Source organism: Arachis ipaensis, chromosome B08 (genome assembly GCF_000816755.2).
Source record: "Arachis ipaensis cultivar K30076 chromosome B08, Araip1.1, whole genome shotgun sequence".
NCBI lineage: Eukaryota > Viridiplantae > Streptophyta > Magnoliopsida > Fabales > Fabaceae > Arachis > Arachis ipaensis.
This window is the reverse complement of record NC_029792.2, coordinates 36,274,069-36,279,560: the sequence shown is the minus strand read 5'-3', so window position 1 is coordinate 36,279,560 and position 5,492 is coordinate 36,274,069. Positions and strand designations below refer to the sequence as shown.

The following is a 5,492-nucleotide window of genomic DNA, read 5'->3' as shown; positions in this document are numbered from 1 at the left end:
TAGTGGAGATTTTATATTAGACTTTTGTGGCAATTTTAAATCACTTTTTTGGCAGTTTGAAACCCCCACAAATTGATTTTTTAATTTAACAAAAATAAACTATTTTGTGAGATTTTCAAACCTCCACAAACCCTATAATTATTTATTTATTTTTAATTTCAAATCATTCATTAATCTCATCTCATTTACATACTCTCAAATTAAAAATTTATTTTTTAATATCAAAATTTAAAAAACTAAATCTTTTATAACCCAATTCCTCAATATAAGACATACCTCTATATATAAAAAAATTCTCAATGTTAATAATTCCAAATATAATTGCATATGGTATTATTCTACATAACTATTTTTCTTTTTCTTTAAAAAATAAAATAAAACAACAACTTTAATATTTCAATATGATCTAATTACATAAAAGTCTCAAATATTTGTCCTCGAATGTCCGTTGCTATCACCAATTGATTTCCTAGCATCAAAGGGGGGTAGTAGGCTCGCTTTTAGCATTATTAGCCTATATGTAAATATAAGATATTATTAGTAATTTCAGTAAAGTTAAGCATCAAGATGATTCAATATAAGTTTAACAACTCAATTTTAAAGAGCATCTAAACAGAAGAAGTAAAAGTGTTACCTCTTCCAACACTTCCAGGTACTGGATGATTTCAGAAACAAAGAATTCCTGTATTTTCTGTGTAAGAGTCATTAACTCTGGAAGCAAATTTGAGGCCCTGTAATCATCTTCTTTCGATTCATAGGCAATGGTCGAACCATCACATGCAGTGCTGAAAACTTGCAGCTTATGATCATCAACTAAACGAAGGAAGGGATTAATCTGGATACATAAAATGAAATCATTAAGGCAAAATAATACTTTTTTATCTTGAGAGTTAGAAGATCAGTTTGCTATTACAAGTTTCTTTTAATTATCATAACAGTAAAAAGAAGATCTCACCTGTTTTTTTGTATGTGTTTCCTTGGCACTCTGAACAAGAGATTGATTTTGTAGGCTTTTGAAGAAAACAAAATCATCGAAAGTGCTAAAGTAAAGAGTGATCTCCGTCAAGATAGTATCAATGACCCTGCAATAAAAACTAGGAACTTATTCATTCTTTGCATAATTTTCAAACCCACTCATGAGGCATATGTATCCAGTTTCTAACAAAATAATTATCAAGAATATTAATACCATGAAAAGACTTGCTTAAGAAACACTATATCTCAAAGATAATTTTGCTATCCACTAAGAACTCAAGTTTTCTAAGAAATACCAAATAGCCTATTAGGTGTGACTAAAAACTCACCTTCTTTAAGAGAAATTTTTCACAAAGAAAAAGCAAGCTGAAAACTCCGAACTAGGACTTCCTGAAAAGAATTCTGCAAAGGCAATAAATTTGCAAAGTTATTTTAAAGGAAAAGAAAGTCTTGCTCATTAAAAAGAGAGAATAGAAGCAAATATGACAGTGCCAATAATAATGTAGACAACCTTAAACCTCTTTTATATTACAATCATGTAACTGAGTCCAGTTAATACCTTAGCTCTAGATAAAAGCAACACCAAGCTGTATGTATGAGCAATGGCTTCATAATTTTCAGGCAAATTTGTAAGAGAGATAGACTGAACCCAAATTAATGATAGCAATTGATTTATCTAAAGACTACTTAACCTAAGAGCTGCAATTTCCTGCATTCAGGTGAAAAGAAGATAATCAAGTAACCATGATTATAAACCAGATTACAGTTAACATACTCGAGATACTTGAAGTTTGTTTAAAATGCAGGACTAAATTCAAACACACATACTCATCAATGCAAGACTCACCAAATTTCCATTGTCATCATCTGTACTATTTTCATCCACTATAGCTAGCTGACTCTCACTCCCATGATGCACACGATTATTAGTCGACTTCAATCTGCTTAGGAACCCGCCAACGCCATTAGTTGGTTTAGTCTCTCCAGCATTATTTTCCTTGTTATATTAACTTAAATTTTCATTTGAAGAACGTTTCTCTGATTTTAGCTTCTCAAACAAGGCAGCTGAAGAAGAAAAGACAGAGACTGCTCTAGAGAGTGTTCTTGGAACATCCGATGCCTTATTGGAAGCAAGCATGCCTGCCCGAGGGGAAACTGAGATAGGCACAAGAACTATCGAAAAGACACGGTGAGCCGTTGCTTGTGTCTCATGATCTTGATGGACCATAGCCAGGAGTAGTTGATGAAACAATGATTCAGGGAATGCCTGAGGATAAAAAAAGATGATTTTAGTATCAAATTTATTCACAGAACTCAAAGTAGCATACCAACATGATATATATAGACTATGAATATTCACTCCTTACCTTATTTTGATAGGATAAATTTGGTAAGGTGTAAGACCCAGAAATTTCAGAAAAATCTTACTAAGAGCTAATTTTGATTTATTTATTTATTAGGTACTTTAATTTCAGAAATTATTTTATTAAAGGTAATTAAAGCAAATTTTGATTAATTGAGTTTAAAATAATTTAAGATTTTATCTGACTTTATAATTATTGAATTATTTTCTATATTTAAATTATAAAATTTAGCAAATGTAAAATAATAAGAATTTTATACGATTCGGTTTAAATAATTGAGATTTCAAAATTTAATACTAATATTTTTATAAATAAAAAATTAATTATATTATCTTATAATTTCAATTAGAATATTTTATTAAAATTAAACAAAACCCCAATTTGCCTCAAATCAAATCCCAAAATTCCTAATCAGAAACCCTAATTTACTATCCGACCTCTAACCTAACCTCACCGCCACTCCATGTCGCCACTCCCTTGACCTAACCCCATCCCCTTCAGAAAGAAATAAAGAAAGAAATAGGAAAAAAAAGAAAGAAGAAAGGGAGATCTGAGAAAGAAGGAAAGGGGGAGGAAGAGAGGGAGATCCGAGGGTGAGAGAGCGCCGGTGGAAGGGCGCCGGAGCGGCTAGGCCACGTCGTCGGGTCGCCTTGGCCGTCGTCGGGAGCAGAGCACATGCAAAGGAGAAGCTGCCACTGCTTCGCGTTCGTCGTCGTCTTTGCGGGTCCCTATCGCAGCCGTTGTCCTCTCCAGGAAGCACGTCACCGCAACTGTCCGTTTGTCCAGCCCGAGCCGTCGCCGTCGCTGCTGGTTCGCCTTGGAGCCGCCGTTGTCACCATTGAAGCTGAGGAGAGAGAGAGAGACGCGGTGAGAGGAGGCTCACGCCCAGCGTCGTCGCCGCCTTTCCTCCGCCGTCACCGAAGCTACTGGGCTCGCCGTTGATTTACCCAGGTTGTTGCTGCGTCGCCGGAACTTCACGCTGCTGTACTGGCCACCGGAGAACGCAGATGAAGCCTTGATAAACCACTATTTTATGGTTTATATTCTGTTTAATTGTGTGGTTTTATCATGATCTTTACCCACTTATTCATTAAATAAGCATGCATTTATAATTCCTTCCTGAAGTTATTGCATGATTGAAAACTTGCTTCCTAGAGACTTTTAATTATGTATTTTATTTCTCTTTTATTCCATTCGATGCCGTGATCTGTATGTTAAGTGTTTCAGCCTTTATAGGGCATGAATGAGTTAGAGATTGGAAAGGGAGCTTGCAAAAATGGAAGGAACACAAGAAATTGAGGAGATGACCAGCGAGAAGCGACGCGGCCGCATGGATGACGCGACCGCGCGAAGAAGAGGAAATTACAGTGACGCGGCCGCATGAATGACGCGACCGCGCGGCATGAAATAGCACAAGTGACGCGGCCGCATGGATGATGCGACCGCGTGGCAAAGCAGAAAGCCGAATGACGCGGCCGCATGGATGACGCGACCATGTGACATGCGCGATCTGCATAATTGCTGGGGGCGATTTTGGGCCTTATTTTGACCCAGTTTTCGCCCCAGAAAAGCAGACTAGAGCCAGAGAACATGCAGAAACCAACAACAACATTCATTCCGCATAGTTTTAGTTTTTAGATCTAGTTTTCCTCTCCTCTAGGTTTTTCTCTCTACACATTCATAGTTTTTAGGATTTTGTTATGTTCATTGTTTTTGCATTGGGATATTGAGAAGAGTTATTGCCTCATCAAGACTTTGACATTCTAGTTCGTTCTCTTTACTTGTCTCTTACTCTTCCATGTTCCTTAATTTACTTAATTTTATTATTGGATTATTTTAGCATTTATTAAATACAAGAATTACTTTTATTTTTAATTAATCCTTTGATCATTATTTATCATGTCTTTCTTTAATTCTCTTTCTTATGTTATGAATTTTACATTTACAATGAGCGAGTAGTTCCCTAACTTGATGGGGAGTTGATTAAAAGGAACCCTTGAGTTGGGATGCTCAAGAGAAAGATTGCAATTGGGTTTATTGTTGGATTGCTCTCTAGTCATTAACACCAATTCTCCCAAGAGCGGATTGGAACTTGTGGATAGATACAGCACTCCAATTCGTTTGACTTTTCCTTACTTAGTAAGGGACAACTAAACATAATAACCCTCAATTGTCAGTTAATCTTAAGAGTACTCCGACAAGAATAGGGCTTCCAGCTAATCAACTCCCAGTCAAGGCTTTTATTTAAATTTATATAAATTCTCTAATTTAATTTTCTGCCATTCAACTCAAACCTTTTTGAAAACATCTGATTAATAAAATAGCACACTTTTCTACAACTCTTTGGGAGACGACCTGGGATCCATACTCCCAGTATTTTAATTTTAATTTCTGTGACACCTTTCTAAATTGATGAGCGGATTTCTAGTTGGTTGAGAACTATACTTACAACGCATATTTTATAATCATTCTTAACTCACCAATTTCCGCTCGCATCAATTTTTGGCGCCGTTGTCGGGGAGTTGCAATAGAGTGCTAAAGTTATTAATTGGAATTTATTTATTTGCATTTTATTTTATTTTGCTACTATGAACTTCTTGTTTCTTTCATTAGATGACACGTTCGCTTCCTGACCCAAGCTTGCTAGTATTCGATCCTGAGATTGAAAGAACTATTTCACGAATAAGGCAAGCTCGGCATCGGTTAGTCCTCCCTGAGGGCGGATCTGAAACGTCACTTGAGAAAGAAACCAGCCCCCGTTCTACTGATTTAGTTGTTTTACGTGCAGGTAACATGGCAGCAGCCAAGAGAGTTACTATCCAGGAGGCTGGAGCCCCTGATTTTACAATGCAACCATTTCAAGCGCATCACCCAGCGGTGGCTACAGACTTTGAAATAAAGACCACACTGCTCAATTTGATGCCCAAGTTTCATGGCTTACTTGCTCAAGAGCCTATCAAGCACCTGAGAGATTTTCAAGCAGCCTGTTCTACTGTCAAGCGTGATGGTGCAGATGAAACTTCAATTTTCATGATAAACTGAGAAGAGAATTCTTTGAAAAATTCTTTCCAGCTTTTGAGCTCCAGTGGTATTCCCTCTCAACCATTACCCAATCCCAAGGGTGGTATTAATGCCATCACCCTGAGGTCCGGA

At 36.6% G+C, this 5,492-nt stretch overlaps 1 long non-coding RNA gene across 2 annotated transcripts; it reads right to left on the bottom strand.

Moving 5' to 3' along the window:
* On the bottom strand, positions 368-2,270 carry LOC107610931. 2 transcript variants are annotated; one of them, XR_002352346.1, is made up of 6 exons: positions 1,823-2,270; positions 1,535-1,684; positions 1,305-1,377; positions 956-1,082; positions 635-835; positions 368-514 (listed from the first exon to the last, which is right to left on the bottom strand). It is a non-coding gene; the product is annotated as an uncharacterized LOC107610931 (long non-coding RNA). The 2 variants fall into 2 exon arrangements; XR_002352345.1 differs by having other exon boundaries at positions 1,535-2,270.